This window comes from Schistocerca gregaria, chromosome 3, assembly GCF_023897955.1.
Source record: "Schistocerca gregaria isolate iqSchGreg1 chromosome 3, iqSchGreg1.2, whole genome shotgun sequence".
NCBI lineage: Eukaryota > Metazoa > Arthropoda > Insecta > Orthoptera > Acrididae > Schistocerca > Schistocerca gregaria.
Window position 1 is genome coordinate 794867766 of NC_064922.1, and position 26298 is coordinate 794894063.

The 26298-nt window shown below is 46.4% G+C and overlaps 18 non-coding genes across 18 annotated transcripts; all 18 read right to left on the reverse strand.

The window, feature by feature from the left end:
* Positions 1-51: 51 nt before the first annotated feature.
* Trnak-uuu (transfer RNA lysine (anticodon UUU)) lies at positions 52-124 on the reverse strand. Its single transcript has one exon. It is a non-coding gene; the product is annotated as a tRNA-Lys (tRNA).
* Positions 125-794: 670 nt separating this feature from the next.
* On the reverse strand, positions 795-867 carry Trnam-cau (transfer RNA methionine (anticodon CAU)). Its single transcript has one exon. It is a non-coding gene; the product is annotated as a tRNA-Met (tRNA).
* Positions 868-1900: 1033 nt separating this feature from the next.
* Positions 1901-1982, reverse strand: Trnas-aga (transfer RNA serine (anticodon AGA)). Its single transcript has one exon. It is a non-coding gene; the product is annotated as a tRNA-Ser (tRNA).
* A 145-nt stretch (positions 1983-2127) lies between these two features.
* Positions 2128-2200, reverse strand: Trnak-uuu (transfer RNA lysine (anticodon UUU)). The gene has a single exon. It is a non-coding gene; the product is annotated as a tRNA-Lys (tRNA).
* A 670-nt stretch (positions 2201-2870) lies between these two features.
* Trnam-cau (transfer RNA methionine (anticodon CAU)) lies at positions 2871-2943 on the reverse strand. Its single transcript has one exon. It is a non-coding gene; the product is annotated as a tRNA-Met (tRNA).
* Positions 2944-3976: 1033 nt separating this feature from the next.
* Positions 3977-4058, reverse strand: Trnas-aga (transfer RNA serine (anticodon AGA)). The gene has a single exon. It is a non-coding gene; the product is annotated as a tRNA-Ser (tRNA).
* A 145-nt stretch (positions 4059-4203) lies between these two features.
* Trnak-uuu (transfer RNA lysine (anticodon UUU)) lies at positions 4204-4276 on the reverse strand. Its single transcript has one exon. It is a non-coding gene; the product is annotated as a tRNA-Lys (tRNA).
* Positions 4277-4946: 670 nt separating this feature from the next.
* On the reverse strand, positions 4947-5019 carry Trnam-cau (transfer RNA methionine (anticodon CAU)). Its single transcript has one exon. It is a non-coding gene; the product is annotated as a tRNA-Met (tRNA).
* Positions 5020-6051: 1032 nt separating this feature from the next.
* On the reverse strand, positions 6052-6133 carry Trnas-aga (transfer RNA serine (anticodon AGA)). Its single transcript has one exon. It is a non-coding gene; the product is annotated as a tRNA-Ser (tRNA).
* A 145-nt stretch (positions 6134-6278) lies between these two features.
* Trnak-uuu (transfer RNA lysine (anticodon UUU)) lies at positions 6279-6351 on the reverse strand. Its single transcript has one exon. It is a non-coding gene; the product is annotated as a tRNA-Lys (tRNA).
* Positions 6352-7021: 670 nt separating this feature from the next.
* Positions 7022-7094, reverse strand: Trnam-cau (transfer RNA methionine (anticodon CAU)). The gene has a single exon. It is a non-coding gene; the product is annotated as a tRNA-Met (tRNA).
* Positions 7095-8126: 1032 nt separating this feature from the next.
* On the reverse strand, positions 8127-8208 carry Trnas-aga (transfer RNA serine (anticodon AGA)). The gene has a single exon. It is a non-coding gene; the product is annotated as a tRNA-Ser (tRNA).
* A 145-nt stretch (positions 8209-8353) lies between these two features.
* Positions 8354-8426, reverse strand: Trnak-uuu (transfer RNA lysine (anticodon UUU)). The gene has a single exon. It is a non-coding gene; the product is annotated as a tRNA-Lys (tRNA).
* Positions 8427-9096: 670 nt separating this feature from the next.
* On the reverse strand, positions 9097-9169 carry Trnam-cau (transfer RNA methionine (anticodon CAU)). Its single transcript has one exon. It is a non-coding gene; the product is annotated as a tRNA-Met (tRNA).
* Positions 9170-10130: 961 nt separating this feature from the next.
* On the reverse strand, positions 10131-10212 carry Trnas-aga (transfer RNA serine (anticodon AGA)). Its single transcript has one exon. It is a non-coding gene; the product is annotated as a tRNA-Ser (tRNA).
* Positions 10213-10357: 145 nt separating this feature from the next.
* On the reverse strand, positions 10358-10430 carry Trnak-uuu (transfer RNA lysine (anticodon UUU)). Its single transcript has one exon. It is a non-coding gene; the product is annotated as a tRNA-Lys (tRNA).
* Positions 10431-11100: 670 nt separating this feature from the next.
* Trnam-cau (transfer RNA methionine (anticodon CAU)) lies at positions 11101-11173 on the reverse strand. Its single transcript has one exon. It is a non-coding gene; the product is annotated as a tRNA-Met (tRNA).
* Positions 11174-17972: 6799 nt separating this feature from the next.
* Trnak-uuu (transfer RNA lysine (anticodon UUU)) lies at positions 17973-18045 on the reverse strand. The gene has a single exon. It is a non-coding gene; the product is annotated as a tRNA-Lys (tRNA).
* Between the last annotated feature and the right edge of the window lie 8253 nt (positions 18046-26298).

A 26298-nucleotide genomic window follows, 5' to 3' on the forward strand; every position in this document is an offset into this window, starting at 1 on the left:
ACAGGGCTACTATCGCTACGAGACGAGCCATTATGGAAGCGTTAAAATCTTCGCCCGGACAGGGACTCGAACCCTGGACCCTTAGGTTAAAAGCCTAATGCTCTACCGACTGAGCTATCCGGGCTTTCGCTTGTTGTGGTTGGAGCGGTTTCAAGCAACGTGATTAAGTGGAAGGTGTGTGTAGGCTTCTGGCGCTACTGGCGACTGCACCGACTACTCACTGACGCTGGTAGCAGCCCAACAGCGGACCAGTGCCTCTTCTCCCTTTATTCCGGTGCTGACAGTAACTGCATCACGTGCCTGCTTTCCCCAATTGCGTTCGGATGAAGCCAAGGAAGAAGGGCGACCAACGACAGTTCGAAGACCAAAACATGGAGCGTTGTGTGCGCAAATAGTTCCGTTCCGGTACCGGGAATCGAAGCCGGACCTGTTGAGTGAAAGCCAGGTATCCTAGCCACTAGACCACACAGGACTTGCTCTACAGCGGTGAGATTTACTCCGTCTCTTATTGTATTTTGTGCTGAATCTGGACTCAGTGCTGTTCTCTGCTTGCGATCATATCCGCGCCTACAGACCGGCATGGCGCACAGTTCAAAATTGACTGTCCATTGCTGTGTGCATCGCATTTTGCTTGTAACACGGAGGAGAAGTATCAAAGTTGTTACGTCGTCATAATTGGAAGTAAACATTTTGACGCTGAGGCGTGGACTCCGTGTGGATAACGGACAACAGTTAAGTTCGTTCCCTAGCAACAGCAACGCCCTTAATGCAGCCATGATGTACAGAAAATTAAATGCCCCGGGTGAGGATCGAACTCTCGACCTTAAGATTATGAGACTTACGCGCTGCCTACTGCGCTACCGAGGCACGCCGCAGACGACCTCGAAGGAAACTCGCTAAGTCTCACATATTAGAGAAAGACAGTTTGCGCTTTCTGAAGGATCTATTGTCTTGCTACACGTACGAAACTCGGTAAGTCTCACATATTAGAGATAGACAGTTTGCGCTTTCTGAAGAATCTGTTGTCTTGCTACACGTGCTGTCCCGACTCTCTAGATTAAACTGCAGCCGCAGCTATACAGCTATAAGGTCCTGAGGCTGACCCATCTCAAGCGAGCAATCCGCGCGGCAGCATTGTTGCCACAAGAGCAAAATAATGCATCGACCGGGAATCGTGCCGGCATACCTTAAGATTATGAGACTTAGGCGCTGCCTACTGCACTACTGAGTCACAAACCACTCAACTACAGATGCTCGACAAGCTACCCGTGCTTTCCAAGCAGCTGTCGGCAGGGAAACTGGGATTGCCACCCAGCGACGTCGAAAAAGGGGCTAAACTCGCGAAGTCCCCCACTACACTGCCTTAAAACGACCGTTCATCACTATCGTGTGAGTAACCTTGCGTCAGCGGCGACGAGTCTTGCCCAAAGACGTAGCGTGCTTGGAGGCGCTGCCCGAATGCGTGTGGATGCACCCTCCTACCTCGTAATGCGCCTGCAGCTCCTATAGCCGTGGGCCGCCGTCGGCGGGCGGGAAGCCGACACAGCGCGGCGTTGCGAGCAGCGGCAGTGCGGTGGTGTTGTACTGTTGAGCATAGTTGCCTTCCAAGCAGTTGATCCGGGTACGATTCCCGGCCACCGCAAGTGGCGCTAACTTTTCCGTATCATTATGTGGGCTCCTGCTGTTAAATTAAGGTTTTTTTTTTTTTCGTCGTTGCACCATCCTGTAGTATGTCCCGACTTGTCCCGACTTTGCTCGGCTGAAGCGAAAGCTGACGCTTGGAAATCGCCCTTATCTAAAGGACAGGCACTATAAACGGCTGTGAGAGGTGAGGTGTGGCGAGGTACCAAAACGCGATATTTTCTGCTTCTTCTTCCAAAACAAGAAAAGAAAAATCCGACGCAGTCGGTAGGACTCGAACCTACGCTCCCAGAGGGAATCTGATTTCTAGTCAGACGCCTTAACCACTCGGCCACGACTGCTTGTCCAACAGGTGCCCCTCGAATCGTGAAAAACCCAACCGGTTGCGTCTGCGCAGAATGCCGACAGGAAACGTAAAACCGTGCACTGATTACGACAGGGCTACTATCGCTACGAGACGAGCCATTATGGAAGCGTTAAAATCTTCGCCCGGACAGGGACTCGAACCCTGGACCCTTAGGTTAAAAGACTAATGCTCTACCGACTGAGCTATCCGGGCTTTCGCTTGTTGTGGTTGGAGCGGTTTCAAGCAACGTGATTAAGTGGAAGGTGTGTGTAGGCTTCTGGCGCTACTGGCGACTGCACCGACTACTCACTGACGCTGGTAGCAGCCCAACAGCGGACCAGTGCCTCTTCTCCCTTTATTCCGGTGCTGACAGTAACTGCATCACGTGCCTGCTTTCCCCAATTGCGTTCGGATGAAGCCAAGGAAGAAGGGCGACCAACGACAGTTCGAAGACCAAAACATGGAGCGTTGTGTGCGCAAATAGTTCCGTTCCGGTACCGGGAATCGAAGCCGGACCTGTTGAGTGAAAGCCAGGTATCCTAGCCACTAGACCACACAGGACTTGCTCTACAGCGGTGAGATTTACTCCGTCTCTTATTGTATTTTGTGCTGAATCTGGACTCAGTGCTGTTCTCTGCTTGCGATCATATCCGCGCCTACAGACCGGCATGGCGCACAGTTCAAAATTGACTGTCCATTGCTGTGTGCATCGCATTTTGCTTGTAACACGGAGGAGAAGTATCAAAGTTGTTACGTCGTCATAATTGGAAGTAAACATTTTGACGCTGAGGCGTGGACTCCGTGTGGATAACGGACAACAGTTAAGTTCGTTCCCTAGCAACAGCAACGCCCTTAATGCAGCCATGATGTACAGAAAATTAAATGCCCCGGGTGAGGATCGAACTCACGACCTTAAGATTATGAGACTTACGCCCTGCCTACTGCGCTACCGAGGCACGCCGCAGACGACCTCGAAGGAAACTCGCTAAGTCTCACATATTAGAGAAAGACAGTTTGCGCTTTCTGAAGGATCTATTGTCTTGCTACACGTACGAAACTCGGTAAGTCTCACATATTAGAGATAGACAGTTTGCGCTTTCTGAAGAATCTGTTGTCTTGCTACACGTGCTGTCCCGACTCTCTAGATTAAACTGCAGCCGCAGCTATACAGCTATAAGGTCCTGAGGCTGACCCATCTCAAGCGAGCAATCCGCGCGGCAGCATTGTTGCCACAAGAGCAAAATAATGCATCGACCGGGAATCGTGCCGGCATACCTTAAGATTATGAGACTTAGGCGCTGCCTACTGCACTACTGAGTCACAAACCACTCAACTACAGATGCTCGACAAGCTACCCGTGCTTTCCAAGCAGCTGTCGGCAGGGAAACTGGGATTGCCACCCAGCGACGTCGAAAAAGGGGCTAAACTCGCGAAGTCCCCCACTACACTGCCTTAAAACGATCGTTCATCACTATCGTGTGAGTAACCTTGCGTCAGCGGCGACGTGTCTTGCCCAAAGACGTAGCGTGCTTGGAGGCGCTGCCCGAATGCGTGTGGATGCACCCTCCTACCTCGTAATGCGCCTGCAGCTCCTATAGCCGTGGGCCGCCGTCGGCGGGCGGGAAGCCGACACAGCGCGGCGTTGCGAGCAGCGGCAGTGCGGTGGTGTTGTACTGTTGAGCATAGTTGCCTTCCAAGCAGTTGATCCGGGTACGATTCCCGGCCACCGCAAGTGGCGCTAATTTTTCCGTATCATTATGTGGGCTCCTGCTGTTAAATTAAGGTTTTTTTTTTTTTCGTCGTTGCACCATCCTGTAGTATGTCCCGACTTGTCCCGACTTTGCTCGGCTGAAGCGAAAGCTGACGCTTGGAAATCGCCCTTATCTAAAGGACAGGCACTATAAACGGCTGTGAGAGGTGAGGTGTGGCGAGGTACCAAAACGCGATATTTTCTGCTTCTTCTTCCAAAACAAGAAAAGAAGAATCCGACGCAGTCGGTAGGACTCGAACCTACGCTCCCAGAGGGAATCTGATTTCTAGTCAGACGCCTTAACCACTCGGCCACGACTGCTTGTCCAACAGGTGCCCCTCGAATCGTGAAAAACCCAACCGGTTGCGTCTGCGCAGAATGCCGACAGGAAACGTAAAACCGTGCACTGATTACGACAGGGCTACTATCGCTACGAGACGAGCCATTATGGAAGCGTTAAAATCTTCGCCCGGACAGGGACTCGAACCCTGGACCCTTAGGTTAAAAGCCTAATGCTCTACCGACTGAGCTATCCGGGCTTTCGCTTGTTGTGGTTGGAGCGGTTTCAAGCAACGTGATTAAGTGGAAGGTGTGTGTAGGCTTCTGGCGCTACTGGCGACTGCACCGACTACTCACTGACGCTGGTAGCAGCCCAACAGCGGACCAGTGCCTCTTCTCCCTTTATTCCGGTGCTGACAGTAACTGCATCACGAGCCTGCTTTCCCCAATTGCGTTCGGATGAAGCCAAGGAAGAAGGGCGACCAACGACAGTTCGAAGACCAAAACATGGAGCGTTGTGTGCGCAAATAGTTCCGTTCCGGTACCGGGAATCGAAGCCGGACCTGTTGAGTGAAAGCCAGGTATCCTAGCCACTAGACCACACAGGACTTGCTCTACAGCGGTGAGATTTACTCCGTCTCTTATTGTATTTTGTGCTGAATCTGGACTCAGTGCTGTTCTCTGCTTGCAATCATATCCGCGCCTACAGACCGGCATGGCGCACAGTTCAAAATTGACTGTCCATTGCTGTGTGCATCGCATTTTGCTTGTAACACGGAGGAGAAGTATCAAAGTTGTTACGTCGTCATAATTGGAAGTAAACATTTTGACGCTGAGGCGTGGACTCCGTGTGGATAACGGACAACAGTTAAGTTCGTTCCCTAGCAACAGCAACGCCCTTAATGCAGCCATGATGTACAGAAAATTAAATGCCCCGGGTGAGGATCGAACTCTCGACCTTAAGATTATGAGACTTACGCGCTGCCTACTGCGCTACCGAGGCACGCCGCAGACGACCTCGCAGGAAACTCGCTAAGTCTCACATATTAGAGAAAGACAGTTTGCGCTTTCTGAAGGATCTATTGTCTTGCTACACGTACGAAACTCGGTAAGTCTCACATATTAGAGATAGACAGTTTGCGCTTTCTGAAGAATCTGTTGTCTTGCTACACGTGCTGTCCCGACTCTCTAGATTAAACTGCAGCCGCAGCTATACAGCTATAAGGTCCTGAGGCTGACCCATCTCAAGCGAGCAATCCGCGCGGCAGCATTGTTGCCACAAGAGCAAAATAATGCATCGACCGGGAATCGTGCCGGCATACCTTAAGATTATGAGACTTAGGCGCTGCCTACTGCACTACTGAGTCACAAACCACTCAACTACAGATGCTCGACAAGCTACCCGTGCTTTCCAAGCAGCTGTCGGCAGGGAAACTGGGATTGCCACCCAGCGACGTCGAAAAAGGGGCTAAACTCGCGAAGTCCCCCACTACACTGCCTTAAAACGACCGTTCATCACTATCGTGTGAGTAACCTTGCGTCAGCGGCGACGAGTCTTGCCCAAAGACGTAGCGTGCTTGGAGGCGCTGCCCGAATGCGTGTGGATGCACCCTCCTACATCGTAATGCGCCTGCAGCTCCTATAGCCGTGGGCCGCCGTCGGCGGGCGGGAAGCCGACACAGCGCGGCGTTGCGAGCAGCGGCAGTGCGGTGGTGTTGTACTGTTGAGCATAGTTGCCTTCCAAGCAGTTGATCCGGGTACGATTCCCGGCCACCGCAAGTGGCGCTAATTTTTCCGTATCATTATGTGGGCTCCTGCTGTTAAATTAAGGTTTTTTTTTTTTCGTCGTTGCACCATCCTGTAGTATGTCCCGACTTGTCCCGACTTTGCTCGGCTGAAGCGAAAGCTGACGCTTGGAAATCGCCCTTATCTAAAGGACAGGCACTATAAACGGCTGTGAGAGGTGAGGTGTGGCGAGGTACCAAAACGCGATATTTTCTGCTTCTTCTTCCAAAACAAGAAAAGAAAAATCCGACGCAGTCGGTAGGACTCGAACCTACGCTCCCAGAGGGAATCTGATTTCTAGTCAGACGCCTCAACCACTCGGCCACGACTGCTTGTCCAACAGGTGCCCCTCGAATCGTGAAAAACCCAACCGGTTGCGTCTGCGCAGAATGCCGACAGGAAACGTAAAACCGTGCACTGATTACGACAGGGCTACTATCGCTACGAGACGAGCCATTATGGAAGCGTTAAAATCTTCGCCCGGACAGGGACTCGAACCCTGGACCCTTAGGTTAAAAGCCTAATGCTCTACCGACTGAGCTATCCGGGCTTTCGCTTGTTGTGGTTGGAGCGGTTTCAAGCAACGTGATTAAGTGGAAGGTGTGTGTAGGCTTCTGGCGCTACTGGCGACTGCACCGACTACTCACTGACGCTGGTAGCAGCCCAACAGCGGACCAGTGCCTCTTCTCCCTTTATTCCGGTGCTGACAGTAACTGCATCACGTGCCTGCTTTCCCCGATTGCGTTCGGTTGAAGCCAAGGAAGAAGGGCGACCAACGACAGTTCGAAGACCAAAACATGGAGCGTTGTGTGCGCAAATAGTTCCGTTCCGGTACCGGGAATCGAAGCCGGACCTGTTGAGTGAAAGCCAGGTATCCTAGCCACTAGACCACACAGGACTTGCTCTACAGCGGTGAGATTTACTCCGTCTCTTATTGTATTTTGTGCTGAATCTGGACTCAGTGCTGTTCTCTGCTTGCGATCATATCCGCGCCTACAGACCGGCATGGCGCACAGTTCAAAATTGACTGTCCATTGCTGTGTGCATCGCATTTTGCTTGTAACACGGAGGAGAAGTATCAAAGTTGTTACGTCGTCATAATTGGAAGTAAACATTTTGACGCTGAGGCGTGGACTCCGTGTGGATAACGGACAACAGTTAAGTTCGTTCCCTAGCAACAGCAACGCCCTTAATGCAGCCATGATGTACAGAAAATTAAATGCCCCGGGTGAGGATCGAACTCTCGACCTTAAGATTATGAGACTTACGCCCTGCCTACTGCGCTACCGAGGCACGCCGGAGACGACCTCGAAGGAAACTCGCTAAGTCTCACATATTAGAGAAAGACAGTTTGCGCTTTCTGAAGGATCTATTGTCTTGCTACACGTACGAAACTCGGTAAGTCTCACATATTAGAGATAGACAGTTTGCACTTTCTGAAGAATCTGTTGTCTTGCTACACGTGCTGTCCCGACTCTCTAGATTAAACTGCAGCCGCAGCTATACAGCTATAAGGTCCTGAGGCTGACCCATCTCAAGCGAGCAATCCGCGCGGCAGCATTGTTGCCACAAGAGCAAAATAATGCATCGACCGGGAATCGTGCCGGCATACCTTAAGATTATGAGACTTAGGCGCTGCCTACTGCACTACTGAGTCACAAACCACTCAACTACAAATGCTCGACAAGCTACCCGTGCTTTCCAAGCAGCTGTCGGCAGGGAAACTGGGATTGCCACCCAGCGACGTCGAAAAAGGGGCTAAACTCGCGAAGTCCCCCACTACACTGCCTTAAAACGACCGTTCATCACTATCGTGTGAGTAACCTTGCGTCAGCGGCGACGAGTCTTGCCCAAAGACGTAGCGTGCTTGGAGGCGCTGCCCGAATGCGTGTGGATGCACCCTCCTACCTCGTAATGCGCCTGCAGCTCCTATAGCCGTGGGCCGCCGTCGGCGGGCGGGAAGCCGACACAGCGCGGCGTTGCGAGCAGCGGCAGTGCGGTGGTGTTGTACTGTTGAGCATAGTTGCCTTCCAAGCAGTTGATCCGGGTACGATTCCCGGCCACCGCAAGTGGCGCTAATTTTTCCGTATCATTATGTGGGCTCCTGCTGTTAAATTAAGGTTTTTTTTTTTCCGTCGTTGCACCATCCTGTAGTATGTCCCGACTTGTCCCGACTTTGCTCGGCTGAAGCGAAAGCTGACGCTTGGAAATCGCCCTTATCTAAAGGACAGGCACTATAAACGGCTGTGAGAGGTGAGGTGTGGCGAGGTACCAAAACGCGATATTTTCTGCTTCTTCTTCCAAAACAAGAAAAGAAAAATCGGACGCAGTCGGTAGGCCTCGAACCTACGCTCCCCGAGGGAATCTGATTTCTAATCAGACGCCTTAACCACTCGGCCACGACTGCTTGTCCAACAGGTGCCCCTCGAATCGTGAAAAACCCGACCGGTTGCGTCTGCGCAGAATGCCGACAGGAAACGTAAAACCGTGCACTGATTACGACAGGGCTACTATCGCTACGAGACGAGCCATTACGGAAGCGTTAAAATCTTCGCCCGGACAGGGACTCGAACCCTGGACCCTTAGGTTAAAAGCCTAATGCTCTACCGACTGAGCTATCCGGGCTTTCGCTTGTTGTGGTTGGAGCGGTTTCAAGCAACGTGATTAAGTGGAAGGTGTGTGTAGGCTTCTGGCGCTACTGACGACTGCACCGACTACTCACTGACGCTGGTAGCAGCCCAACAGCGGACCAGTGCCTCTTCTCCCTTTATTCCGGTGCTGACAGTAACTGCATCACGTGCCTGCTTTCCCCGATTGCGTGCGGTTGAAGCCAAGGAAGAAGGGCGACCAACGACAGTTCGAAGACCAAAACATGGAGCGTTGTGTGCGCAAATAGTTCCGTTCCGGTACCGGGAATCGAAGCCGGACCTGTTGAGTGAAAGCCAGGTATCCTAGCCACTAGACCACACAGGACTTGCTCTACAGCGGTGAGATTTACTCCGTCTCTTATTGTATTTTGTGCTGAATCTGGACTCAGTGCTGTTCTCTGCTTGCGATCATATCCGCGCCTACAGACCGGCATGGCGCACAGTTCAAAATTGACTGTCCATTGCTGTGTGCATCGCATTTTGCTTGTAACACGGAGGAGAAGTATCAAATTTGTTACGTCGTCATAATTGGAAGTAAACATTTTGACGCTGAGGCGTGGACTCCGTGTGGATAACGGACAACAGTTAAGTTCGTTTCCTAGCAACAGCAACGCCCTTAATGCAGTCATGATGTGCAGAAAATTGAATGCCCCGGGTGAGGATCGAACTCACGACCTTAAGATTATGAGACTTACGCGCTGCCTACTGCGCTACCGAGGCACGCCGGAGACGACCTCGCAGGAAACTCGGTAAGTCTCACATATTAGAGATAGACAGTTTGCGCTTTCTGAAGAATCTGTTGTCTTGCTACACGTGCTGTCCCGACTCTCTAGATTAAACTGCAGCCGCAGCTATACAGCTATAAGGTCCTGAGGCTGACCCATCTCAAGCGAGCAATCCGCGCGGCAGCATTGTTGCCACAAGAGCAAAATAATGCATCGACCGGGAATCGTGCCGGCATACCTTAAGATTATGAGACTTAGGCGCTGCCTACTGCACTACTGAGTCACAAACCACTCAACTACAGATGCTCGACAAGCTACCCGTGCTTTCCAAGCAGCTGTCGGCAGGGAAACTGGGATTGCCACCCAGCGACGTCGAAAAAGGGGCTAAACTCGCGAAGTCCCCCACTACACTGCCTTAAAACGACCGTTCATCACTATCGTGTGAGTAACCTTGCGTCAGCGGCGACGAGTCTTGCCCAAAGACGTAGCGTGCTTGGAGGCGCTGCCCGAATGCGTGTGGATGCACCCTCCTACCTCGTAATGCGCCTGCAGCTCCTATAGCCGTGGGCCGCCGTCGGCGGGCGGGAAGCCGACACAGCGCGGCGTTGCGAGCAGCGGCAGTGCGGTGGTGTTGTACTGTTGAGCATAGTTGCCTTCCAAGCAGTTGATCTGGGTACGATTCCCGGCCACCGCAAGTGGCGCTAATTTTTCCGTATCATTATGTGGGCTCCTGCTGTTAAATTAAGGTTTTTTTTTTTTTTTTTCGTCGTTGCACCATCCTGTAGTATGTCCCGACTTGTCCCGACTTTGCTCGGCTGACGCGAAAGCTGACGCTTGGAAATCGCCCTTATCTAAAGGACAGGCACTATAAACGGCTGTGAGAGGTGAGGTGTGGCGAGGTACCAAAACGCGATATTTTCTGCTTCTTCTTCCAAAACAAGATAAGAAGAATCGGACGCAGTCGGTAGGACTCGAACCTACGCTCCCAGAGGGAATCTGATTTCTAGTCAGACGCCTTAACCACTCGGCCACGACTGCTTGTCCAACAGGTGCCCCTCGAATCGTGAAAAACCCGACCGGTTGCGTCTGCGCAGAATGCCGACAGGAAACGTAAAACCGTGCACTGATTACGACAGGGCTACTATCGCTACGAGACGAGCCATTATGGAAGCGTTAAAATCTTCGCCCGGACAGGGACTCGAACCCTGGACCCTTAGGTTAAAAGCCTAATGCTCTACCGACTGAGCTATCCGGGCTTTCGCTTGTTGTGGTTGGAGCGGTTTCAAGCAACGTGATTAAGTGGAAGGTGTGTGTAGGCTTCTGGCGCTACTGGCGACTGCACCGACTACTCACTGACGCTGGTAGCAGCCCAACAGCGGACCAGTGCCTCTTCTCCCTTTATTCCGGTGCTGACAGTAACTGCATCACGTGCCTGCTTTCCCCGATTGCGTTCGGTTGAAGCCAAGGAAGAAGGGCGACCAACGACAGTTCGAAGACCAAAACATGGAGCGTTGTGTGCGCAAATAGTTCCGTTCCGGTACCGGGAATCGAAGCCGGACCTGTTGAGTGAAAGCCAGGTATCCTAGCCACTAGACCACACAGGACTTGCTCTACAGCGGTGAGATTTACTCCGTCTCTTATTGTATTTTGTGCTGAATCTGGACTCAGTGCTGTTCTCTGCTTGCGATCATATCCGCGCCTACAGACCGGCATGGCGCACAGTTCAAAATTGACTGTCCATTGCTGTGTGCATCGCATTTTGCTTGTAACACGGAGGAGAAGTATCAAAGTTGTTACGTCGTCATAATTGGAAGTAAACATTTTGACGCTGAGGCGTGGACTCCGTGTGGATAACGGACAACAGTTAAGTTCGTTCCCTAGCAACAGCAACGCCCTTAATGCAGCCATGATGTACAGAAAATTAAATGCCCCGGGTGAGGATCGAACTCACGACCTTAAGATTATGAGACTTACGCGCTGCCTACTGCGCTACCGAGGCACGCCGGAGACGACCTCGCAGGAAACTCGGTAAGTCTCACATATTAGAGATAGACAGTTTGCGCTTTCTGAAGAATCTGTTGTCTTGCTACACGTGCTGTCCCGACTCTCTAGATTAAACTGCAGCCGCAGCTATACAGCTATAAGGTCCTGAGGCTGACCCATCTCAAGCGAGCAATCCGCGCGGCAGCATTGTTGCCACAAGAGCAAAATAATGCATCGACCGGGAATCGTGCCGGCATACCTTAAGATTATGAGACTTAGGCGCTGCCTACTGCACTACTGAGTCACAAACCACTCAACTACAGATGCTCGACAAGCTACCCGTGCTTTCCAAGCAGCTGTCGGCAGGGAAACTGGGATTGCCACCCAGCGACGTCGAAAAAGGGGCTAAACTCGCGAAGTCCCCCACTACACTGCCTTAAAACGACCGTTCATCACTATCGTGTGAGTAACCTTGCGTCAGCGGCGACGAGTCTTGCCCAAAGACGTAGCGTGCTTGGAGGCGCTGCCCAAATGCGTGTGGATGCACCCTCCTACCTCGTAATGCGCCTGCAGCTCCTATAGCCGTGGGCCGCCGTCGGCGGGCGGGAAGCCGACACAGCGCGGCGCGGCGAGCAGCGGCAGTGCGGTGGTGTTGTACTGTTGAGCATAGTTGCCTTCCAAGCAGTTGATCCGGGTACGATTCCCGGCCACCGCAAGTGGCGCTAACTTTTCCGTATCATTATGTGGGCTCCTGCTGTTAAATTAAGATTTTTTTTTTTTTCGTCGTTGCACCATCCTGTAGTATGTCCCGACTTGTCCCGACTTTGCTCGGCTGACGCGAAAGCTGACGCTTGGAAATCGCCCTTATCTAAAGGACAGGCACTATAAACGGCTGTGAGAGGTGAGGTGTGGCGAGGTACCAAAACGCGATATTTTCTGCTTCTTCTTCCAAAACAAGAAAAGAAAAATCGGACGCAGTCGGTAGGACTCGAACCTACGCTCCCAGAGGGAATCTGATTTCTAGTCAGACGCCTTAACCACTTTTTTTTTTTTTTTTTTTTACGCCTTATGCATTAGGCCACATTTTTTTTTCTTTTTTCTTTAGATAATGCTCTACCGACTGAGCTAGCCAGGGTGCTTTTTTTTTATATAAATCGCCTTAACCACTTTTTTTTTCCTGGCTCTTGTGTAAAAGAATTGGTGAGTGGTCAGTTCCGTGCAGGTGGAGACAAAGCGGGCAGGGGTCGAATCCCGAGGCCTGTCCACGATGGCTCCCCCTGCGCATCCCTGAGTCACTTCTCCAAGCAGACAGTTTTTATACATATATTATTTTGTTATAGTATTAATATTTTTATAGTTGTTTCTCCTCTGCTCCGAGGTATATAGTGCTGACACATTTGGAAAAGAACATTTCTTCTTTGTCGTGTGTCAGTGGTGTGTGTTGATCCATATCGAAATACTTAGCTCTTCCGTTAGAAGTGTGAAATTGACACGAATAAGCAAACAAATATAAGGAGACTAATGAAAAGAAGTAAACTGACCAGGTATAATAGAAAGTGTAACTTAAGAAAAAATAGAATAAAACAGAATAGATTTCCTCTTGATTGGCTTCGGTCATCCAATGTGGTCATCCTATGCCATGTTTTTCAAAGGTGATGTCCATCATGTTTCCGAATAATTTTTTACTGTTAGTGACACATTGAATCTTCCAGTATGCCAGCTCCATGTAGGTCAGAAAACTAATATAATCGTCTTCTCCACGAACATTAACGATGTAGTTGACGTAGTGCCCTAGGATCCACATTACTGTAATGTTTTTCGTGGCTGGATAAAACTTTTTGTCGGGACGCAGTAGGATATCCAGTTGCAGATTGTCTTCCGCGCTCCTTGACAGTACCGCAATCCTTTTCTTGACCCATCGCCAATTCAGTGCATGGCCCCCGCAAGTAAACCGATGGATCAGAGAATCGACGAGTCCACAACAGAGGCAGAGATTTGTGTCACTTAACCCAATTGCATGTAGTTTTTCATTAGTGGCAATTGTGTTATTTACCACCCTGTACCAAGTTGAAGCAACATCCGAAGAGTGTACTTTCAAGCTGATGTTGGCCCATACCGTTTTCCAGTCAGTAGTCGGATACTTCCGTTCTATTGTATTTGGGGTCGCCGACTTTTCCCACTCACGTTGCAAGTCGCGAGTTGACAGTGGTCGGCGCCGTAGAACACCAACATCTGTATAACTAACATGAAGGAAAAATTCCCTGATGTGTTTCAATTTGTAATGGATTCTTCCAACGTCAATAGGAGGTCGCACACTCGCTGGACGCACTGTGAGGTACAACTTTTGAGTAACAGTGCAGTGGCTGTCATGCAGTAAAGTCGTGGTCCGCTTGACGTACAAGGCCATTGCCTTCCCGGCGATGTTAACCAACTCAAGCCCACCAGTAGTTCTCGACTTGGCTAGTGTATCGGAGGACAATTTAAATATGTTTCCCTTCCAGATGTATTGATTGGCAACCTGCATGATCTTTCTGGCCTGAAGCTTGGGAATGGGAAAAAACTGTGCAACATAATACGCCTTGGAGAAGATGTAGGTATTGAGAATCCTAATTTTTTCTATAATGTTCACAGCACGCCAGCGACATTCGATAATGGTACCCTGTATCAGATGCGTCACTGACTTCCAATTGGAGGCCGCCATTTTCAGAGGGCACCTATTCAAGGTGATTCCTAGTAGTTTGTGAGATTCCACAAGATGCGCCCACGGTATAGTTAAGCTCTCAAAACCCTTGAGATCGAGCACTTTACATTTCTGGTCACTTAGTTGTGCTCCAGACACTGCACTATACTGGTCGATCGCCCGTTTAATACGGACCACCTCGTCGTCACTGCGTAACAGAACGGCAACATCGTCAGCGTATGCACGGACGATGAATGTGTGACCTGACATTGACACACCTGACAAATGGTGATAAAGAGACCGAAGGAAGGGTTCCAGTGACAGCACAAAAAGTGACATAGAGAGTGGACTGCCCTGGGGGACACCCCGCTGAATGGATATTGGTTGCGTCAGCTGTCCATTGACTTGTATCCTCGCCGATATGCCAGATGTCAAATTGCGAAGGACTTTTAATGCCCCTTCCTCGAGTCCAATTTTGTCCAGTATGTGAAAAAGATAGCGGTGGTTCACATGATCAAAGGCTTTATGAAAGTCTAGAAATAGCAGGGCACAATTCAGGTTGGTGACTGAGGCAATGGAGATTAGGTCCCTAATTTCAGACATCGCAGACATGGCATTCCGTCCTGGCACGCAGGCCTGGTGCCGCCAGACAACTTTGTGAAGGAGCGGCGACATTCGGGCGTTAACAGCTCTGGCTATAGTTTTGTAGTCAAAATTAAGCAGGGTGAGCGGGCGCAGATTATCAAATCGCTTACACCCTTTGCGTTTGGGAACAAGGACAATTTTACCCTCCTTCATCGCATTAGGAACAGGCGCCCCGGCAATGATTTCATTTAAAATTTCTGTAAATGTAACACCAATTACATCCCAATACCGAAGGTAAAACTCTTTGGGTAGGCCGTCCAGTCCTGGGGCTTTGTTAGCGGGCGACTTAACAATAAGTTCTAAAGTCTCCTCGACACTAAACGGAGCCAGAAAGTCACGATTATCATCCGCAGTAACGGGCGTGTCCATGAATTGGAGTACAGTAGCAGTCAAGCCATCATTGGTTGGGTAGTCCGAATACAGGCCGTGATAATATCTCTGAATTGCCGTGACTATGTCAGTTTGCCGAGTGAGAATTTCCCCGTTATCAGTTGCCAGTTCGTCTATAAATAAGCGTCTACGGTTGGTCTGATGCTTAATAAGATGGTACATGGAAGTTGTCTCAGATTGAACCAAAGAGTTGACTTTGGACTTGATTTTTAACCCTTCTAGTTGTTTACGTTTGATACTGAGCATCTTAGCCTTGATTTGCTTTATTTGAGCAGTGTAAATATTATTGACGCCAGATTTGTCGTAGAGCTCCCTTAAAATTGAATAATAAAATTCCGTGGTCTTCTTTGCATCCCTCGATTGCGTATTACAGTACGAAATTAAATACCGTCGCAACTTTGGTTTAGCAAAGGACGTCCACCACTCTACTTTCGTACGGTACCTATTGACAGAGCGAAGACAAAAAGTCCAAGTTCGTGTGACAAGTTCCTCGAGATCGGCGTCCTGAAGGTGGGAAAAGTTCAACATCCAGTGACCTCTGAATTGTTTGGTGGGTTGTCTGTCCAGTTGTATGACGGTTGCGTAGGCGCAGTGATCGCTACATGGGACGGGAATGACCTCTGAATCAACAACATGTTCTCCGAGCTGAGAAGACACATATATTCTGTCGAGGCGGCTACTCGAGGTGGAAGTGAAGTATGTAAATTTCACAAGGGTAGGGTGAAGGAGTTCCCACGTATCCTGGAGATTCATTCGTAAAACCAGATCATGAAGCTCCTTACAATAGTTAAAATTTGGCCTCTGATCTTTTTGATGCACAACACAGTTAAAATCTCCGCCTAATACAAGGGCAGTCGGATTTTTACGAAGCAAGTAAATTAGTTCGTCTTTAAAGAACTCGGACCTTGCGAACCTGTGGTCACTCCCGGAGGGCGCGTATAGGTTCACGAGCGTGACGCCGAATATTTTGCAGCATATGCCACGCCCTGACTCCAGTGTTTCAACGTCCGAGACGGGGATGCCCTCACGCACGAGAATGGCTGTACCAGTGCTAAGCTCGAAAGCAACATTGGTAATACAGTGGAAACCGGGAATGACCAGATCTGAAAGAAGGAATTCCTGCAATAGAAGTACATCAGCGGCAGACTCATATACGAACTGCCTAAAGACTGCAAGTTTCAAATCAGACGTGATCCTGTTTACATTAACACTCAGGAACTTGTACGCTTGTGCCATGTAGTTTACGGAGCTACTTTAAATTAACGTGATCATCGTCTCCAGCAAACCAGTCCATTCGTGAAACAGCTGGTGGAGAGTGGCCATCACCATCGTTTGCATCCGAGAGGGCTTGCTGTTTGTGTTTGCTGCGTGGTACATTCAAGTTCGGTTGGAATTTCTTTTTGTTCCTCCCGCCACTGGCGACTTTTTCCGCAGAAAGCGGCATCGGAGAATCTACACAGGACTTCTGTGCAGGTTGCCCTGCGACAGCAACGTGCAGTTGCGTCTCGCCGGATAACCCTTCCAGAGACACGCTAAGTTCTTGTTTGGCCACACGTTGGGATTGTGTGGAAACACTCTCTCGGTCAGGTTGTTGACAAGCAAGGCTGAGATCTCGCTCTGTGTTGACACACTCGTCAGCGTGTTTGTTGTCAGTGTCGCATTGCTGTGATACGAGTTGTGAACTTGGGCACACCCCGCCGACGTAACTGTGGGCAACGTGCTGAGGTTCAATATCGGTCGGTTGGAGAGCCGACGCGATAGACGCGGATGGTAAGCAACAACCAACCTGGGGCGCAGCACTACCGTCAGCGGGCGAAGAAGTATCAACTTCAACGCTTGATTCTGGTAGAGCGTCATGCGAAAGCTCAGTGTCTCCTGCCGGTTGTTTGATATCAAGTGTGGCAGGTGTTACCGGTACGGAGACGCCTTCATCGGAACTACTACTGTCGCACGTTCGACGTCTCTTGGACGCTACCGCAGTGACGGGACGGGTGAGAGGGTTCTGATCCCCGCCCGTCGCAAGGGGAATAGCAGGGAACTCTTCTTCAAAAGGTTTTTCATGTACAGTCACAGTATCACTGGAGGGGGGCGGCCCAGTACTTGTTAATTGAGTACCTGTCACTAAATCAGCTAAAGTGAGTCTCTTACGTTGCTGGAAAGTAGGCTTTAAGACGGTCACCCTTTGGGGGCAATTCTGCCGTAAATGACCACTTTCATTGCAGAAAAAACACGTAGAAGCTTGTCCGGAATAGGTAACCTGCACCTTATAACCACAAACAAATACATGCGATGGGATGTTGACTTTGACTTGCATCTCAACCGATCTGATACCAGAAAAACATTGCAACTTATGTTGCCTGGACCACTTTTCAAGTCGAATGTTACGCACTTCGCCATATTTAGTGAGCACATCTTTTAAGAAACAGTTGTCTACTTCAGGGGGCAGGTTGTAAATACGAACGTTGGAGATCTCGACATCAGCGTTAGTAATTTTGACAGTACTCACAGTGCCGTCGCGATGCCGGAAATCGACGCCGCCGCCATGTTTCTGCAAAAGACGTTCCAGTAAGAGGGGATTCAGAAGCTTCACAAAAAAGCAGTATAAATCCAGGTCGTAGTAGGCAGTGTGAACTTGATCAGTGGTTATGCCTATTGTATCGACGATCCATTCATGAACTTCCAGTGAACTTGGCTGAACTGATCGTGTAGCCTTGTCAAACTCGAACTGCAGGGTATTTTTCCTTGGAATCGTGAGAACCATTTTGCAAATTAACCCAAATGGGCTAACTGCATACAGCAAATACTTCAAACAACGACACGAACACACAACCACGCACAATCACGTGAAACAGAAAGCACAAATACAACGTAAACAAGCAAGTGACACTGAGCGCTCCGAACGTCCGCACGCTGCCGCGTCGCAAGCGGTAATGCGAACCACTCGGCCACGACTGCTTGTCCAACAGGTGCCCCTCGAATCGTGAAAAACCCAACCGGTTGCGTCTGCGCAGAATGCCGACAGGAAACGTAAAACCGTGCACTGATTACGACAGGGCTACTATCGCTACGAGACGAGCCATTATGGAAGCGTTAAAATCTTCGCCCGGACAGGGACTCGAACCCTGGACCCTTAGGTTAAAAGCCTAATGCTCTACCGACTGAGCTATCCGGGCTTTCGCTTGTTGTGGTTGGAGCGGTTTCAAGCAACGTGATTAAGTGGAAGGTGTTGTGGGGCGGCGAAGAAGTTGTCGAATGGGTTGTTTGAATGTTCATTTCACGTAACAGACTATTGCCGATGCAACATATGTGGGACGGCGAAGAAGTCGTTGTTTAATGTTGAATGAAAGTTGAACATTGCCACCTTAAATCACGCGAGCCTGGCAACTAATTTGGTGGCCAGTCAGAAAGCGAAGGGAAACTTACTGACCTTAGTTCCCAGTCTGCACGGCCACATTCCTGTACAGCCCAGCTAAACGAAAAATATCCATAGTTCTTCACGGGATTAGGGCTGCTTCAATAAAATTTAAAGTTCCAAACAAGATTTTATTATCTTAAAGGCTCACACAAATTACTCGAAACTTCTGAAAATGCTAAAGACATTAAATATTGTTAATTCAGCCAATCGTTTAATAGTTCAGAGGCGACTTCTACAGCAAGTTCCTCCCGAATAGTTCATTACTCTAACTAACGGTGCTCTATTAATAGTTCGCAATAATGTTAAAAAAAAAGATTAATGCTCGCCTTAAAAGTGGATTTAGTCACCACTTGCCACGCGGAATTATACTTCACACGGACGGCACAATAACAGTTTGTTACCGAAGTCTAAACGATCCAGGACGGTGTACAGTCCTCGCGATTTTCAATGTCCGTTTACATTGCTAAGTACGCGCATGTCACAGCCCGCTATGACGTCACCCGAGGCGAGGCGCGATCGGACGTTAAGCTCGCGTGGACTAGGCGTTGGTCTAATGCGGAGTGAGCTTACTACTGCCTCTGCCGCTCTTTTTATATAGCTCCGGCGCGTACCGCCAAGAGAGCATCTGTTCTTTCCGTTCATATGCAGATGCCTGCGGCCTCCAAATGACCGCTATCTCAGGCACATAATCTTAAATATCACATTTAATAATAGCTTTACAAACTTCTCAATTTTTGTATACATACATCTGAGCAGTACAGAAGCACGTAGAAAATCTCAGCCCGCTAAAATTAAAACTTTACTCTCTAGAATTTTTACAATGGAACTAACGGTAGATTGTTACCTCTGAACCATAGCTTCATCAAGACTTGTATCAGCTGTTAATTATGCTACAAGACTAAAACTTGGTGTAGCTTTGTTAATTGTCCTATCTGATCATTGGTCTTAAAGAATTTGTTTTATCATTAAAATTTAAAGTACTTAATCTATAATGCTTATGTACATTTTACTCACAAAAGTAGTTTTTACTAAATTACTAAAAAACTAGAAGAGGTAACTGATTGTGGTATTTCCATTATTATTATTAGGGTGAACTGAAGCATCCTACCAATTTTCAATATTGTAGCTCTATTATTTCGCGCCTCTGATTTTTCCGAAAAACGCGGATTCTGGAGTCAATTTTAGTTTTATGGTTTTGGAAACCAGCACCACTCATTAATGACTTCTTACTGCACCTTCTCACCAAATTTTGGCTTCCTAGCGTCATTATTTAGCGCCTCCTATTTTTCTTTCAAAACGTGAATTTTACGTAAACTACTAATTTTATAACATTAAGAGTTGTTACCTGAAACATTATTACATAGAACTATACTTTAACAAAGTTTTACACACAAATCTTAATTTTTACTTTTATGTTAAATGTGGTGCAATACTATATGCAGGCGCGTTACGATGACGTGACGCTACTAGCAGTGAACTAGGGTAAGTCCCGTGCACTCGCTCGCCTCTGTATCTTATACATGATACAGCGCTTGCTTTGCTTCATCACCCCCTTTTTAATTTTCGTGAAAATCTATTTTTGAACAAAATTAAATTTCTAAAAGAACAAACAAGCGATGGATTACTTTAGTATACCTCTTTCAACTTAAGTTGCTTCTTCTTAGGAAATTCCTTATTACTACATACACAAAATAACCATATTCATATACACATAGAAAACCTAGTACAGAAGATATTCACAAATTATTTACATACATTTACATGGAAATATAAATTTTTCAATGGTTACAAAATAGTTATTTTTTTTTCTTTAAAAATCAGTCTCTTCCTGAAAAAGAAAATACACACGACTTTTATCACAGCAACGCACTCACATTTTTTCTTTTACTATAATACTCGGCACTGTGGTGGGTGTCCTATTGTAACACTCATTTAATTTCACTGATTGACAAAATTGTGGGAGGAAATTGTATTCACTGTGGTTTGCGTCTCTACTTCCAATCTCCCTACCGCTTGTTGTCAGTCATTCATGCAGCCTGCATGTCCCTGAGAAACAGACAATACAGTCTAAGTTTCTGTTTTCAACTTATATCTAAGGTAGGACAAAGTACATTTTATAGTTTATATTCTGGCACTATTTTACTAATTGTGAAGTTGTCAGAAAGACATTTAGCACTAAGTTGTATCTGATACAATAGCTCCTACTTTCTTTTTTCATAAATAATCTTTTAGGTTCCTAAATAGTGAAAATTCTTTTAGCAAATTAATATATTAAGATCTTGCTTCAACTTAGAAAATTGAGTAACCTTTTAGTTTTAATGTACTCTGGCTTAATTATCGTATGGATTAGTTCATCAAAGAAGTCATTTGCTGACCAGTACTTTGCTTTATTGTATGAATTACTAAAGAAATTAGTTATTTTCAGTATACCGATTCGAAATTTCTGCATTTTCCAATATTTGTGTGTTTCTGTTGTCTGTTTAACTATTTATTTGCCTCAAGCAAGATTTAGCGTTTTTCACCATTTCACGAGACGTGAGGGAATTATTCTTTAATCCTACATCATTTACTTCAATTTACTTACTTCACTTCTTCACCTTATTCATTTTCTCCCTTTTCTTCCAGATTCAAAATACTTCATTTCTCCACTTCTTTCTCCCTTTTCCTTTTGTCAGCCTATTGACGTCCTGTTTCTATATATTTGGTGCGATCCTCACACCACTTCCACACATCTCCATTTATTTAATTCTAAAACGCCATTGCTTGCCTCTATGAGCATTACCTTCTTACGCTGTTTTCCTTCAGACAACCTTATTTCTAGCAACATACTACCTTCTGCATAATCTCATGGATTATTCATATTCATACCGTACTTCGTATACTGCAAAGTGTCTCTCTTAGTTGTAGTTTCTAACCCTTTACAATTACATGAAATATTTTAATTTATTTATTTTAGCCATGTTTGCCTCTTATTGGTACTCAGACTTTTGTTTTGCCATTCACTAGGTAGATCCTTACTAAGAATACTTAAAACCTAATAGCATATATACAACATGAAGACATATGTGATTCTTACCTGTTATGATAGACCAGAAGAAGGGAATGAAACTTGAAAAAGAAATAAAGTTTCACCCAGCTGGGACTGCACGGTACGCCAAACCGTGTATCCGCCAAAGAGTGGCAGACTCCCTACAGTAATTAATTACTGTTAATTTTAAATTCCTTTAGATCCACAATATTTCTTAGACCTAGTTCTCTCTTACTCTTTGGATATTCCAAACGATAGGCATTTGCATGAGGTTTACTTACTATTCTAAATGGTCCATGATATACATGCATAAACTTTTTAGTTTCTGCAGAAATTTTCTTTGATTTTTCTTTTGTTTTGACCAGCACTAGCTCACCTCTGTATCTTTGTTCGTCAGCAATTTGCTTTGTTGATTGTACCTTTTCCTCTATTTCCTTTAGGATGTGTCTCTCTTCAACCTTAGCACTTTCCTCATTCTCACTGAAAACCAAATTTTCCTGCAAGTATCCTTTATTCTTTATTACTCTAATAGGCAGTTCCCAAGTTTCATTACTACCGCCTATATGACTTCCTATAAAAGACTCTCTTATCACTTTAGAGTCAGGTAAAGTTAAAATTAAGTTGTTCTGATCAAAATTGATCTTTCCCTGGTACTTTGATAAGAAATCAGTACCAATCAACATATCAACACTTAAGCCTAGCACAATCAAACAAGGATGATCTATTACTACGTCATTTATACCAATGGGTATCAAAGCTTCGTGTTGAACTGGTCTAGAGACTTTTCCAGTAGCACCTATAATCTTTAAGCCACTTACTTTCATAACTGTTAACTTCTCTTTATTGGGTATGGTGTCAAAAAATGTTTGTGATAAAGCACTTGCTTCACTGCCACTGTCAAGCAGACAACGCACAGTGACTCCTGATATGTTTACTTTGATAACAGGGTGAGTTATTTTACATTGAACAGGTTGCTCACACACCTCGTCTAATAAATCTCGTTCTATGTTCTTCCAGCTAAAGTAATTCTGATCAATTGCAATTACATTTACATTTACATCCTGGGGCTCATCATGCTCTATAATCTTAGCTGCTTTCTCTAATCTGTCCACTAACTTTAAATCGAAGCATCTGACGACTTTTTCTACTTTTGTTTGCTGCACATCAGCCAAACTATCCTCTACCTCTGAGCAACTGCGTCCCTGCGCAATATTGCTGTTCATAAGAATGTCGTCACCTTCAACCATTTGTGGCACGTTTACACAGCTACTAGATTCTTTCACCTCGTTACTATTTCTACCCCCTTCATTCATCATTTCCTCCTCTCTAAAGTTTTGCAGTACTGATTCTACTTCTGCTACTTCTACTTCAGCTTTTAGATTGCCATTTTCATCGAAGATGTAAGCTTTTACTTCATCATTATTCCCATCAGACTCAAACCCATTATCTATTTCTTCCCCATTATCTACCTTGAGTTCCTGTTCTTCCTTGACCCATTTTTCTAGTGTATCCAAAATACTATCCACTATTTTGTGAGAGTGGCTTAACACATCACTGGTATTATCTGTATTTATTTCGTCATCCATGTTGTCTGTCTGTGTATGTTGGCTGATTGTCTGTGTTTCCGTTACTGGCTGTGTTACTGTTACCGCCTGGTGAGCGCCAGTTTCCTCATAGACGGGATTTAGTTTCCCACACGCGGCCTGTTGTGTTCATCTGTGACACCACTAGATATAGTAGCATCATGACTCCCTTCTTGTCTTAATGGCATAGTATTTACTTCTCCACTTTCGTCATAGTAGTTGTTACGAAAGCGTGGTGAGTATCTACCCCCTCTTCCTCTGCCACGGCTTTGGTTTCGATAGTTTGTTTTGGTGTGCCTAACTTCCATATTTCTAACGTTCACGTTTCCATTATTTTGTACGTGATTGTTAGAAGATTTGTTATTCTGCTGCACCTGCTCCTCAGCAGCAGCTACTCTTTCCACTCTTTCCAGATATTCAATAAATTTGTCTATATTATCTCTAGGGGCGGAAATGATCCTCTTCTGCCAGTACCACGGCAGCTTACCTTCTAAACCCATAATGATCATATCTGGCTTCATCTTTTCTGTCAAATGTGACAGTCTTGAAACCCACTTCCTAGCGAAATCCTTTACTGATTCATGCCCTGGGAAAAACTTCTTACCACTCCAGAATTCCCTTAACACATCATTTTGTTTGTTATGTGACCAGTATTCGTTGAGAAATGCAGACTTAAATTCAGATAAAGTTTTACATTTGATCATTACATCCGCTGACCATCGCAAAGCATCACCTGACAAATGACTTCTTATAAATGAAATTTTTTCTCTTTCTGACCAAGTGTTGGGGAGAACATCCTCAAAGTCATTCCAAAATTCAAGAGGGTGAATGTACTTATCAGGATCAAAGCGCAAAAACTGTCGACACCCTATAAAAGCGGCGTCAACTGAAGTCACATGCTGTACAGTAGAATGACTAGAATTAACAGAGGTTACTCTATTTTCTAGGTTAGCAATGTTAGTATTTAATTCCTCTACTTGTGACTCTACTGCTTCTATCCTGGCAGAACATCTTTGTTCCACTGCACCACGAATTTCGGTACAGGTTTCTTTTACTTTCTCAATGTTTTTCTGACAAGTATCTACTTTAATTTGTACCTCTTTAACTTTGTCAGAGCAAAGTTTGGACTCGTTGCTCAATCTTTCGGACAACCTCACTTCCAAAAGTTCATCTGCCTCTTGATAATTTTTTTGAATTTGATCTATTTCACATTTGAAAGTACTATGCATTTTAGTTAACTGTTGCCCTACTTTTACTTGAATGTCATGATGAATAGCATCTATCTTATAATTCAAACTATTCCATTTTGATTGCAGTTCTTCTTTTAGTTCTTTATTACTATCCTCAATTTTATTTTCCAACCCTTTATTACTAACCTCAATTTTATTCTCCAACTCTTTATTACTATTTTCAATTTTAGCCTCAATTTTATTTTGGTTTGATTCGAGTTTGGCAAACAGTATTTGCATCCAATCCGGAGCTTCTACCTTGATACTTTGTATCTCTTGACTTGACTGAGCTGGAGATAAATTGAGCTCAGTTTCACTACCTGACAAAGTTAGCAACTCTACTGGCTCCCTTTTGACTTCTATTTCACTTATTGATTGCATCCCTGCACTCTCATTTAAATTAAAGTCATAATTTACTGGTGACAAATTACGTTCTAGTTCAATATTTGAGGGATTAATGGAACCATCCTCATTAAACTCAATTCCTGATCGTGAGGATTCTTGGTCAGAGACCGGTTCCCTTCTGAAATGTACACTACTTTCCATATCTTTTAGTTTGTTAGCAGCAGTTAATAAATATTTTAAAAGTCTTTGACTTAACTTAAATGCTTGATTTCGACGAATGATGTCGTCGCGGTGTACCAGCAATCGTGATGCGACGCGTCGCGACGTATTGAAGGCAGCAGCAGCAGCCGTAGCGTAGAGTACCGCCACAGGAATCGCCTACTGCAATAGCTCCAGGGGGGGGCAGCAAGGCACCGTTGACCGCTCGGCGCAGCCGGCAGCTGTCTCGCAGATCAGCTCAGCTCCGCGATGACGCACCGTCTTCCTTTAGTCTCAGCGCCGTCGGCAGCCGCGATCCAGCATCGTCGCCTTCCTCACCATCGTCACTAACCAACGTACAGCGGTAGACACTTATTGTTTATACACTACACCTGCCTTTACTGGTAACACTGTTCCCACACTAGTTCAATTCAGTGTCCTGTTATTGCCTACCGAGTTCGTTAATTTATACCAATCGCTTTCACACATCGAGCACTTTTATTTGCTTTTAATTCAGTTTTCCCGGCCGATAAGCACCATATGTGGGGCGGCGAAGAAGTTGTCGAATGGGTTGTTTGAATGTTCATTTCACGTAACAGACTATTGCCGATGCAACATATGTGGGACGGCGAAGAAGTCGTTGTTTAATGTTGAATGAAAGTTGAACATTGCCACCTTAAATCACGCGAGCCTGGCAACTAATTTGGTGGCCAGTCAGAAAGCGAAGGGAAACTTACTGACCTTAGTTCCCAGTCTGCACGGCCACATTCCTGTACAGCCCAGCTAAACGAAAAATATCCATAGTTCTTCACGGGATTAGGGCTGCTTCAATAAAATTTAAAGTTCCAAACAAGATTTTATTATCTTAAAGGCTCACACAAATTACTCGAAACTTCTGAAAATGCTAAAGACATTAAATATTGTTAATTCAGCCAATCGTTTAATAGTTCAGAGGCGACTTCTACAGCAAGTTCCTCCCGAATAGTTCATTACTCTAACTAACGGTGCTCTATTAATAGTTCGCAATAATGTTAAAAAAAAAGATTAATGCTCGCCTTAAAAGTGGATTTAGTCACCACTTGCCACGCGGAATTATACTTCACACGGACGGCACAATAACAGTTTGTTACCGAAGTCTAAACGATCCAGGACGGTGTACAGTCCTCGCGATTTTCAATGTCCGTTTACATTGCTAAGTACGCGCATGTCACAGCCCGCTATGACGTCACCCGAGGCGAGGCGCGATCGGACGTTAAGCTCGCGTGGACTAGGCGTTGGTCTAATGCGGAGTGAGCTTACTACTGCCTCTGCCGCTCTTTTTATATAGCTCCGGCGCGTACCGCCAAGAGAGCATCTGTTCTTTCCGTTCATATGCAGATGCCTGCGGCCTCCAAATGACCGCTATCTCAGGCACATAATCTTAAATATCACATTTAATAATAGCTTTACAAACTTCTCAATTTTTGTATACATACATCTGAGCAGTACAGAAGCACGTAGAAAATCTCAGCCCGCTAAAATTAAAACTTTACTCTCTAGAATTTTTACAATGGAACTAACGGTAGATTGTTACCTCTGAACCATAGCTTCATCAAGACTTGTATCAGCTGTTAATTATGCTACAAGAC